Source organism: Carassius gibelio, chromosome A12 (genome assembly GCF_023724105.1).
Source record: "Carassius gibelio isolate Cgi1373 ecotype wild population from Czech Republic chromosome A12, carGib1.2-hapl.c, whole genome shotgun sequence".
NCBI lineage: Eukaryota > Metazoa > Chordata > Actinopteri > Cypriniformes > Cyprinidae > Carassius > Carassius gibelio.
Genome location: NC_068382.1, coordinates 6681646 through 6695166, shown reverse-complemented (window position 1 = coordinate 6695166; position 13521 = coordinate 6681646). Strand labels below are relative to the sequence as shown.

General features: G+C 38.6%; 1 protein-coding gene across 1 annotated transcript in view; it reads right to left on the bottom strand.

Moving 5' to 3' along the window:
• Positions 1–12695, bottom strand: part of LOC128024990 (protocadherin-15-like) — a 194818-nt gene extending 182123 nt beyond the window's left edge. Inside the window, exon 1 of the mRNA XM_052610923.1 lies at positions 12372–12695. The gene's annotated coding sequence lies outside the window, so the exon portion shown is untranslated. The remainder of the gene's footprint in view (positions 1–12371) is intronic.
• Positions 12696–13521: the final 826 nt, after the last annotated feature.

The following is a 13521-nucleotide window of genomic DNA, read 5'->3' as shown; positions in this document are numbered from 1 at the left end:
ACCAACCAACTTGTTCACACAACAGCTTTCAACATTAACACCAATAGAACAATTATTGACAATTTTAATTCGAAGAAGAGATTTTCAAATTTATTGTTCGTGATTGAAATGCAACGCTGGACATCACATGTAAACCCAGGAGATCAAGTTAAATACTTGCATTGACTTCCCCCACCCAGCAGAACCAGACTGAAATTCCTAAGGGGGAAGGGCTTTAAACCTATGTCTTCACAGAAAAGTCCCTTTGCCAGAGAATGGCAAAGAAACTGCTTTTTGTACATTATATATGGACCAGAATGAACTCAAAAAGACTTATAAATGAATCGTTCCATTGCTTAACTCCATATTCATTTATGTGTAACCCACACATTTGACTATCATGTATAATCACTTATTGTGTATGTCTTTTGATAACTATAGGATACATAGTCATGTCTAGTATTGATATAATCAAATTTTCTTGCTTGATATTGTCCTGACAATCATTTATTTGTAAAATATATCATAATCGTGTTATAGGAATCATGTCCAAACTTAGACCCTGTGAGGCAAGAACCACATGCTTGGTAAGATAAACAAATGATTTATGATCCCCCAGACTCAAGACCATATCTGATTGGTCAAGGCAACATTTGAGGGATGGCCAACAAGGAAGTTTAAATACTTTGGACACCATGAAATTTAGCTTTTAGTCTGCTTTTAGTCCCTTGCTGCTGCTATTAGCCATGTCTGTTTCTAGTCTCTAGCTATGCTTCTGCTAGCTTGTAGCTTCTAGCCATGCGGTTTATTCATCACTGTTTGAGCGCGGTTCCTGTGTGCTTCGGCCTGCCTGCTGCCGGCCGGCCTAGTCTCGTCAAACTTTATTTCTTTTCTTTTTCCGTTTGAGAGTTTCGTGTTCTGAGTTAAGTTTTGTAACGTCGAGTCTCCGAAGCCTGACCTCGGATGCCCGTTCAACTTCGACCAGCGCACACGACTCTGCACTTTCAGCCAACGCCCAACAACCACGGGCTTCCCAAGACGTCACTTCACTACTGAACTTCCAGCCAATCAGCGACACCGGGATACCCCTTTCAACGGGAGTCCCTTTCACAGGAAACTAAGGCAACGTATCCCCAGATATTTGTTGTGCTGGTGTATCTAATATAATTTTAGTCACATTAAGGAACTCAATGCAAGGGCTAATTACGTGATTGATGGTTGTTCATGTCTATGCAATTTAACGTATTGCTGTAAACTTGAAATTCCATATTTCCATTCTCTTAAACTCATCTTTTCCTAACTTTCGATCTTCCTGCAACTTGTGTGAATGTGTGAGTGCGTGCGTTTATGTGTTAGATTAGTTTATATGTCTTAGATTTATCTAATAAAGCCTTATTCATATTGAAAAGAGAAGTATCTTGTGTTTTGTGCTTACAAGTTAATGTCTTAAACTGCCGATCTTGTTATTGTGCTAATTGATAGTGTTTTCACTATAGTTTGGATATTAGTATCCAGCGCAGATTTGATGTTAAACGGCTCGTTCACTGAACCGCAGGCGCGTCTCCGTGAACAGCCGTGAAACAGTGATTCTGTTCAAATTCCCTTTAAAATCTTAAATGATTCCCTTTGAGCTAAATTGACCTGTTTCCGTTACAACACACACACACACACACACACACACACACACACACTTCGAAAATTAGTGAGGTCCAGGGGGTTTCTGTAATAACCCCCTTATTATAGAATTGTGCTATAATAACCCCTATAAATACAACTAATTATATACACTAATACTTGAAAAGAGACTGAAATGTAGAAGTTTTTGGAAAGATGCTCAGTTTTAAATCATACCCTATTTATTGCATCAAAGTTTGTTAATACTATATTTATGGGGTGGATAATTTTATCAGTTGTTTATTATTCATGCAAACATACATATTGTCAAGATTACAAAAGACAGTACATGACAATCATCTCCAGTGACGCAGACATGTCAAACATGTGTCATACATATTTTGACATGATCGACCCGGGTTCGAATCTGCCTGGCGAAAATTTTTCTCCCTTTTAAATTTTCAGATCACATCAGAAAAGCAAAAACATAATTTTACATTTTATTTTTTTCAGTTCTATGGCCTGTTTTCCCGGTTCTCATAATTGGTGATACATTATATATATATATATATATATATATATATATATATATATATATATATATATATATATATATATATATATATATATATATATATATATATATATATATATATATTCATTTGATGTCATCGAAAGATATACTGTGTAAATGGGAATAAATGAAATAAGTGCACTTCCAAATCACATAAGAAACTGAAGGAACATAAACTAAGCACAAGCTAGCCTTCTGAATCTTTAATACAATCTTGACAGATTCCTTTTGGGTATCAGGACATGCCGACATGTCTTTGCTAAACCTAAAGAGGCTATTTTGAAAAGCCAATTTAAAAAAAATTAATGATAATAACTTTTTGTGATCCAGATGTCAAATCACATCAGCAAATTCAAAGATACAAAAAGTTCCATTGCTGAGTGAAAAAGAGTCAACCCTAGAGAAGGAGGGAGGGAGACATGTACTTTCAAGCCTTTCGACTTGTACTACATCAAAACCCTCAACACTGGAGATGATCATTGCACTGCCATGCTCACTGACTTTCATTATGAATGGCCTTTGTTCTTCCGAACTGAAAGAGTCTTTGGAGACACGAATCCAATTTCATCCTCTGTTGTCAGTACGGAAGCCATATCTCTCCCCTGTGTTCGTTAATACAAAGGTCTTCCTCTGGACAATCAATGACAGATGCTTCAACGCTACACTGTGAGAATGCAACGGATTGACAGCAGATGCAGTATGTCAAGGGGCGAGATATATAAATGTGTTTCCTTCAAAATTTATTTTTAGCTTTGAGAAATTAGACAACATTGAGTGCGGCCTTTTGTGTGCAGACTTACAATCAGTGCACAATAAAGGTAGGAGCCTCCAATAAGCTAATGGTCTAGAACAGGGCCCTGTAGTTGAACCCTAATCTCTGAGAGTAACTGAGACAACACCTGCTCAACTGTGTAAAGGCTTCCAAGAGCCACAATTTTACAAAGAGGGGCTGAACATATGTTGCCTTCAAATAACATCAAAATAATCGTATTTATGAGATAAGAGCACTTGAGTGCCACCCATGTCAAAATTACCACTAGGGAACCTTTTAAAATGCCCAGGTATTCAAAATTGGGGTGTTTAATGGTGGAAACACTTGGACAGATGGATGAATGGATTTATGAGTGAAAAACAGACAATTATAGATATAATTTTATATTCTATTATATAGATAGATAGATAAATGAACTTTTATTAGTGAATTGTGGGTAATGCTAAAATCAGTCAGCCTCAACGCTTAACTGAGTGTGCTGGGATTCTGACAAAGATCAGTAAGGTAATGGGCCACAGTGAACCTGTCAACATAGCTAATGTATTACACTGCTCTGTGTTTCACTGACTGTGGAACAGTACACCATTACTTCCAGCCACACGGTGACTAGAAACAACAGTCAGAACATAATGAGGCAGGGGCGAAATACAGTGTGATGGAACTATAGGAGGCAGTGATTTTTTTTCTACCATGAGGAAATTAACATACATTCAACCACTGTTGACCACACTAGACTTGATAGTTTGTGCTTAGCTTTAGTTAATGTATACAAGTTTGAATGGACAGTTATTTCAAAATGAAATTTAATCTCTCTAAATGGCGTTCCAATCCCGTATTCTCTTACACGAGAGAAGGTATTCTGAAAATTTTTCAAGCAGTTCTTGACCATTTGACTCTGGTTCATCCACAACTGAACTATCAGACTTTTAAAGTACCCCTATTATGCCTTTTTGAATATCACCTTTCATGCAGTGGGCCATGTAGCTGTATGTGAACATAAACTAGTTATGTGCATAGTTGTGAGGCCGACAGTGTATGATAAATAAAGTTATTTTCTATTAAAAAAGAAGAGTCGGCTCACAATCGCCTAAATGAGTCATCAGCAATTTGAGGTTCGGTGTGGCCCATTACCTTACTGATCTTAATCAGAATTATGTTACGGCTGTATGTCACAAAGTAACACATTTGCATAATGTCCACCCACATTCTACATCGCCAACTTGCCTGCCCACAAACACTAACATTTCTTTGTGGTTAACATCATGTCAAGAAGACACTGTATCCTATGCAGTGAGAGTAAATTTGTTTTGTCACATCTTCTAATTACCATGAACTTGTTAACACTTTGAAATGTCCTGCTCCAGTCATGCCTACAAATCAGTCTCCTGTCGATCAGCCACATCAACCATTTCATCATCAGACTCTGGCTCGAATTGGTAAGGAACATTTGATACCATCTTTTCTATGTTTTGACAAGACTCAGGTGCTGTCATTCCGTTATGGAAATGGGCATTTAGTTTCTGACACGCACTGAAGACCAATCACAAAGAACTGCACCATCTGAGGGGTTTAGAGAGACTGATTCTTTGAACTGCTGCACACGAGTCATTTACTAATTATTTAAAGACTGTGCCCAGATGTCTCCGAGTATGGCCGCCGTGTTGCAAGTTCTGACCCAAACTGGCGGCTTTTGGTTTGTCTTTTATGTAATTTGAATGTTTCTTGTTTTGGTTGATGTTGCTCTAATTGTTTAAAACAGACAAACACTCCTGGAATTTGGTTCTACAATTACTCACCGCAACACCGACCAGTTGTTTACAAACAACACTGTGAAGTCCTTTGTGTGGGCCACCCAACCACGACGTCAAAAACAAAGCCGGACAGTACGGAAAGAGAGTCGGCATTCTCATCAGATTAAGACGCCGTACTGACCGACCACCACTTACAAGTATACTACTGGCTAACATCCAGACCCGGGACAATAAACTCTGTGAACTGAGAGCGCGGATTTCTTTCTGGCTTGAGATCAGGGACTTTTCCATTATTTGCCTTACAGAAACCTGGATGTCTCGAGAGTTTGCCATCGAACCTACATGATTCCCTTTGCACCACGCTTATAGAATACGGGATCTCTCAGGGAAAAACAAAGAAGGAGACGTATGAATCATGATCAACAACTCGTGCTGTAGTTGAAAGAATGTACATTTAGACAAACAGGAGGCCGTGCACCCTGATGCTGCATTTATTATAACTGGGGATTTCAACAAAGCCAATCTTAGGAGGACTGCACCAAAATTCTTCCAGCACATATCATGCAACAGCTGGTGAGATTGGATTCTGGACCACTGTTACTCTCCCTTCCGGACTTCTTACAGGTCCTTGCCCCTGGCCACCGGCTTACAGGAAACATCCACCCTCAGGACAATTCCGCTTTGGTCGAACCAATCAGATTCTATGTTACAGGACTTTTTTTTATTACGTCGACTGGGATATGTTCGGGGCTGCATCTGATGACGACATTGATGTTTACACAGACACCGTCATGTGCTTCATAAGGAAGTGCATAGAAGATGTTGTACCGACCAAAAGAATCAGAACCTACCCAGATAAAAAGCTGTGGATTAACACTGATGTTCACATGGCTCTCAATGCTTGAACCTCTTCCTTAAATTCTGGTAATGTGGATGATTATAAGCAAGCCAGCTATGTCCTCAAGACTCAAAATGCCAATACGAAGATAACATTGAAGCATATTTCACTACTTCCAACAACAAAGACATGTGGCAAGGACTCCACAACATTAAGGACTACAAGGATCACAAACACCCTGCTACAAACACTGCTTCCTCACTGCCTGATGAGGTCAACACCTTCTATGCTCACCTCTGGGTCACCAATGGCTCCTCCCCCACACAGTGCTACCACGGCTGAGGCTGCTGAGGCTCGTCCACTCTCTGTGTCTGTAGCGGATGTTACTCGATCACTCCAGCACGGGAATATCTGCAAAGTCACAGGTCCAGATGGCATTCCTGGTCGAGTCCGTAAAACATGCACTCACCAACTAGCTGGAGTCTTCACAGACATTTTTAACCTCTTCTTTCCCCTATCTGTTGTCCCCAAAAGTTTCAAAACATCCACCATTGTGCCAAAACAAAAGACACCCAAAGCTTCTTGCTTGAATGACTGGTGCCCTGTTGCTCTGACTCCCATCATCAGTAAGTGCTTTGAGAAGCTTATCAGAGATCACATCTGTTCTGTGTTCCCAGCATTACCCAATTCACTGCACTTTGCCTACCGCAATAATATCTCCACAGAAGATGCAATTGCCTTCACCCTGCACACTTCAATTTCCCATCTTGGCAAGAGGAACACATATCTGAGAATGTTGTTTGTTGACTACAGCTCTCTGAGCCTGTGGTGAAACTCCGGGCTCTCGGTCTGAACAGTTCTCTGTGCAGGTAGACGACAGGTAGACGGCAGCGTTGGCAGCAACATCAGAGTTGTCAGCAACATCTCCTCCCAACTGACCCTCAACACTGGAGCCCCACAGGGCTGTCTTCTCAGTCCTCTCCTGTACTCCCTGTACAGGACTGACTGTGTAACAATGCATCTCTTCTTCCTAAGGCGACTGAATAAATTTGGTCTGAGCTCAAAAGTCATCAGACAGTTCTAGAGTTGCACTGTGGAGAGCATCCAGGCTGGCTGCATCACCGCCTGGTACAGGAACTACACCGCTCTCAACTGGAAAGCCCTGCAGAGAATAGGTCAGATAGCCTAGCACAACGTCGGAGGTGAGCTTCCCTCCCTCAAGGACATCTTCACCCAGAGATGTGTAAGGAAAGCATGGAAGATCATCAGAGACTCCTGCCACCCGAGACATGAACTCTTCTACACACATCTGCACACCAACCACGCTGACTCTGACAGCACTGTAGCTTGTCTTGTACTGCATAGCATAGAACACATTCAGCTCTATCTTCTCTTCTGCACTAACAAACTACTGCACTGAACTTCATATTAAACACTACAGTACACAGTACATCACTGTAAGTCATATATAAAAGCTGTAATTTATAAGTCTCTTGTGTATTCTGTGCACTATGTGTATATTATGGAAATATGTATATTGTATATTGTGTACAATTGCCTATTGTATATTGTGTAAATGTGTATATTATTATTTTATTATTCATATATTGTTGCTTATAATGCCATGGCACTGAGTCTTGTACCCAAGAATTTCACCATCGTTACACCTTAAAAAAAATGGCTAATAGGGGCACTTTAATAGAATACATTTTTGGATGAACTGTTCCTTTAAGGCTTGAATGTGCCAGTGGTGTTTTACTGTCCATTAGGTGAGTGGCTGAAATCAATCTTCTTGCATTATCTCTGGTGTAAGGTAATCAGGCAGTGTGTGTTTTTAGAAAGAAAGACGTCATCTGCCACGGCAATTAACAGAAATAAGTCTTACCTCTGACTCATGACTTAGTCTGTTTGCTTTGTGATGAGTGACGCTTCTTGAGCTGTCATCTACTTTGAAGTAAAGCTGTTTAGCATATGGATGGGGTTAAATTATAATGTGGTTTAATCCACATTTCTTGACAATTTCCTTTCATTCAAAAACACAAGAACCTATGCGTTAATAGCTCAATGTAGATGTTCTAAGATGAACAATCAAAATATGGGGTAATATAGAACCAAATTAATTGATTTATCATCAGAGGTTGGCACAAAAGGATGTTTTCAGTTGAATGATTCTGTTCTGTCCTATTTTGTGATTAATGGTTTAAAATAAGCAGGGTATGTGCACCGAAGTGTGTGTGTTGTGAGAGTCCCTGAAACACAAGCTGAATTGATTCTGTCCTCACTTCATTCTGTTCCTGAAAGATTTCATGGGGTAATTTCCTCAGATGTTTCAGTTCAGCTCGCTAAAATCAAGGATGAAATGGGAAAATTATGAAAATGGCTTCAAAACGGACCTGTTCTTTTCCATAACAGTATTAGGCAAACTAAACTGGGCTTTGATGCAAATCTAAATGTCACACATAAAATATACTGGGATATATATATATATATATATATATATATATATATATATATATATATATATATATATATATATATATATGATAAAAATCTTTGTATATAAAATTTTTGGAAAGTTTCTGGCAATTTACAGGATAATTTCCACCCCTTGTAGCATGTAATCAAAATCATGCCAGGTTTATGACTTATGTGGTGATGTCACCTGAAAAAAAAAAATGCACAATACTGGATGCGCAGGATTAAACAGTGCTTCCAAGAGTGTTCACCTAAACTGCTAAACACATCACAACTTTCAAGAAGCAGTGGAAGACGCATGTTTTCCATTAAACAATGCACTTGCCAAGAAAAATATCCTCCTTTCTCTTTTCTGCATTTCTCCTCTGCTTTAACTTCTTTCCTAATCTAGTGTTCTAATAAATGTGGCATTGCATACTGCTAATAGTGTTACCTCTGTGATGAATTGCTTATGCTCATCTATTGTAAATCATTTTGGATAAAAGCATCTACTAAATGCATACATGTAAATGCAAATATAACCATTGATCAACGTACAGAAATAAAATGAATCAACGGATCGATGGAAGCTCAACGTGCTTGCTAACTTACAGTAGTTGAGCTTCTGTTGACCATATTTGATAAGCTCTGTTTGTGCATTAATGTGTGTTTATCTGCGTTTTGAAGAAAAACTAAATTCTTATGGTCTTGGAACAACAAGAGTTTGAATAAGTGACAGACTTTTCTTCTGCAAGAGTACACTGAAAATAAAGATGCTACAATGTCAAGTTCTAATCAGAATGAAAACCTACTGTCAACAAGCTGAGAAGTATTTAGTCTAGAGAAAGACCTTGACAGAATTCAGCTCAACAGCAAATGCAAAGCCACTGCGGGTTCTGTCAGAGGGCGACCTCCATCAGAGGGTCAAAACTCTCTCACTCTGTCCCCTTCCTGGTTTTACCAACCCCAGAGGGGTCAAACGTGTCAAACGACATTTCTTTTTTTAATGACAGGCTCACTGTATCCCACAAGCCCTCAGTGATGCAACCGCCTCCAGTCAGTGTTTAGACCAGGTGGCTGAGATAAATTGGAGGGACGAACGTCCCTGAGTGTCTGATTACAGAGGCCCCATTTGATGAGGGTGCTCCAGCTAAATGAGCATTTACTATGGTTGCCTCAGAGCAGGTTAAATCCTATTAGCCAATGTCTTTAATGAGACAGCCAGAGACAGTGAAACAATGATGGACAGCCTAGCAATGAATCAAACCACGCAAAGCATGATGGGTGGGGGGTGGGCGCTGAAATATACAGAATCCAAAGCATGTAGGACATAGCTAAAAAGCGACAGATGCTTGGCTTCTGGCCACATTGGCAATTTCAAAATAGCCGATATGAATTTGCACACACAGAATTTATGCTAGAAATTATATCTTCTGTATTATATTTTATTGTAAGGAAATTTGGTTTAAATGTTTTTTTTGTTTTGTTTTTCATCAGCAGAGGAATTTGGTTGGATAAGCTCTTTTAATTTACTGTAAAACCCAAGAGCATGTGTTTATTTCTTTAAAACCTTCTGTTGGCCATATTTAATGAGCATTATGTATGTGTGTTGACGTGTTCATTTGTAATTCGAAGGTGAACAAAAGGGTTTGGAATGACATGAATGTGAGTAATTGATGGCATCATTTTCCTTTTTGAATAAACTATCCATTGCACAAGAGTAATTAATGGCCAAATTTTCATTTTTGTGATAAACTATGTTTTGAAATGCAGTGAACTACTACATGGACATTTTTGGCTCAGTTGTATTTGGATTTTGAGCTTGAGACCTGCAAGAGTATAGTAAATATAGTTTATTTAAATGATGATGAGCTATATGCTTGTGTTTAAATGTTCATTTGTGTGAACAAAACAGTGTTAGGAAAGACATGAGGGTGAGTAAATGACAGAGTTGAAGGTAAGTAAATGACAGAGTTGTTATTTTGGGAAGAACTAACATGTGCCTATTTCAGTAAATATTTACAAGCTTTGTGACCATATTTGATGAGCTGTATGTGTGTAGACATTCATTTTCGAACAAAAGGGTTTGAGACAACATGAGAGTGAGTAATTCTTGACATCATTTTCATTTCTGAATGAACTATGCTTTGAGGGTGAGTAAATAAGTTGTCATTTTTGGGATGAACTATCCCTTAAAATGCACTTGAACAAGTACGTGGACATCTTTGGTTCTTTTTTATTTTTTATATCTTGAGCTTGTGACCTGCAAAAAAAAGTTGTCATAGAAACCCCAAGGATTATCTGTTATATTCTGTATTGCTCTACTTTAAGAAAATTGTTTCAATATTTTTGTCAGTGGAGGAAATGGGAATGAGGTTGTCAAATTTCATTTATTTTACTGTAAAACCCACCAGCATGTGTCTGTTTCTGTAAATATTTAAGCACTTCTGGTGACTGTATTTGATGAGCTCTGTGTATGTGTGTTGACGTGTTCATTTGTGTTTCGAAGTCGGTTTGGAACAAAATGAGGGAGAGTAACTGATGACATAACGTATCGTACAAAATATCCCTTAAAATGCACATGAACAAGTACGTGAACTGAGATTATTGTTTAAATATTTTTGTTAGTTAGCTGGGGAAATGGGGATAAGGTTTGGATAAGCTCATTTGATTTAGTGTTAAACCCACCAGCACATCTATTTCTGTAAATATTTAAAAGGGGTAAACACGGCGTCATGGTAATAGACCCGCTGGGTGACTCACAAGCTGTTGACCTAACCTGCAGCATGGAGACAGACACCATCACAAATAACACGGGAGTTGAGGAACATGTGGTGGGGGTCAATAATTAATGAGGAAGGGAGGGGTAGAGGAGGTTATCACTAGAGGAGGCCAGCAGCACTTCATTGTGTTCTCTTGACATTTCGTGTTGCTGTAGTTCCACACCAGCTCCTTCTATAAACGTCTAACTTTGCAATTCATCACTGGTGTTGGATCACACTGACATATCTGCAGGAACACTGAGACATGGAGGTTCCCCAGAGTTAAATCATATTGTTCAGAAATTGCTTTGCTTTTATAGCCCAGGAGACTCTCTCTTACAGTAGGATTCATTTTAAGTATCAGCTTTGTTTGTTTTGGATGCTTCTTTTAAAACTACTTAAAAAAATAATTAATTATTAATTAATTAATTTAAAAAAAGAGGTTTCCATAGCTCAGATCATTTGGTTTTGGAGGAATATGATAAAGGTTTGAGCTTATGCTGATATCAGCCTTTGGAGTTTGAGACATTTTTTAAGACGTACAGAAGGTGAGCTGTTTCTCAAAAGAACTAGCCTTCTCAAACGAATACGATTTCTATTTAGGAGAAAGAACAGAGATATTAATGAGATTTAATTTCTCTTCTGTGGGTTTTGACCATCAGAACTATAAAGATGTTTTCTTAGAATGTTTATCGATTATAATTCTGACATCAAAACTTTAAGAATAAAAGAGAAGATCTCTCTGGTTTGGTTAAGGAATAACTTAAATTAAGCTCTTCATATCGTTCTGCATGTTGTAATACAAAAATTAATTGTCTTAATCAATAAGCTTCTTTAATATGACTAAGTCAACCGATCTACCATAAGTTACATTAACAGAAGTCAAGGGTCAAATTAGGTTTAAATTTCACTTTTTAAATATTAAGATGTATAATTGTCATAAATTCATCATTTTTATAATTTAACCATCTCACTGAAAAAAAATAATATATAAAAAAAATACCATGATAAATAGTTAAGACAAAAATATCATGCTTACTAGTTATTGTTACAACTGGGCGGCTGTGGTTTAATAGTCACCACTTTCATAAAAGAAATTAAAATGACAGATCATTGAGAAAAAAAACGATCTCACATTAATTGTATGATTTTACAATAATACGAATGGCTGTAGTAACTGTAGTAGCCTACTGTGTAAATGCAACGATTGAATGCAAGTCAAACTTTTCATGCGTACTGATGTTATATTTTAGGCTGTAATCAATGTTGGAGTGATCGATTTCTATTTTACTTTCGTTAAGTGAATTAAACGCGGAGGCAACAGATTGCGGGAATGCGCGGCGTAATGGGATGAACATACGGTAATCCGGAGTCCTGTAGACACATCCCTCACGTCAGCCTGGAAAACTGTGTCAGTCACTGTATCAAAACCACTTGCCGGTTTTCATCAATAAATCTTCCAAATGCAATTGCTAGCACGTCAACGCGTCCTGTGCGCAATTCACAACATTTCCAGGCGCCGTTACGCGCCAAGAACCGAAGATACTATTCACATCACACACAACCCCCAAATGAGATTCAGAGCAGCCGACCCAACGAGAAATAAACCCCTTACTTAGTCACTCACCTCCTCATCCAACGACTTGTCAACCATTGGAATAACAATCCAAAAACTCGCTATGCGCGCAAAGTGCCACTAACTTTCCTTGACGCGCTACTGCGCAGCGATTGAGGAAGCGTAGAAAGTCTTACTGCGTGAGTTCTAAAGCCATGCAAATCCCCCTCAGACGGCTGGAGAGTATCAGAAACTCCTCAGTGCCGAACACATCCCGAGCAGTCGGGTTTAGGAGCTCTGCTGCCCTCTGTCTTTAATTCACTCCCGGGGATAGCGTGGATTCCCACGCAGATAGAAAATGTCAGGAAGTTGGGTGGCAATGCGATCCAGCTTCCGTGGTCTCCTCTGCCTTAATGGCTGTCATCTATTTTGAGACCTCAAATTGGTGAATATGTACCTGCCGTGGCGTAGGAGTAATCTCATTAGAGCGCAGATAGCGCATGGCCACCCACAGGAGAAAAATAAATAAATAAATAACCACACACACAAATTATATCTTTTTGAGATCTCTAATGTTCATAATACCCATTTGATAAAAAAAGAGTCTTCATGCGTTGTTTCTTAGCATTGTTTTGCCTTCTTAAGTCTATAATCAGCGTTTAATATGATTCAATTCAACTTGATCTCAGTATTTCTCATCACATTCCAAACGCAAAATTATCTGCGCTACCCTACACGCTTAATTTCAATAAATGTTTCCTTTGTGTCTCTTTATTTCTCCTAAGAAGATCAATATGTCCAACTACTGAATGTCGGGACGGATTCCGCGGATTTCTTATGGTGCAGTAGTCTCTTTTTTTTTTTTTTATTTTTTTTTTTATGTCAGTCTTTTTCTTTCATTCGTTATTTATTTATTTACGGGTGAAACGTTTTGATGTCCTCAATGACATTCGCTATGATGCACCGGTACCCATCAGATTCATCCGCGCAAAGCCAACGCTCACTTTCTTAATTACCAAAAGTGTGTTCCTCCGCCAGTAACTCACACATTTGTATGCTTTTACCGCTAGGAGGCTAGGAGGATTGTAATTCATTATTACTTGATGACAACAAAATTACAAGTTTCTTTCAAATGAGACAAAAATGTATTTTTCCAAAAGATTCATGGATCTGTTTCGGGTATGCCATTTCTTGGGTTTGTCATCAATGCAAGTTACTTGGT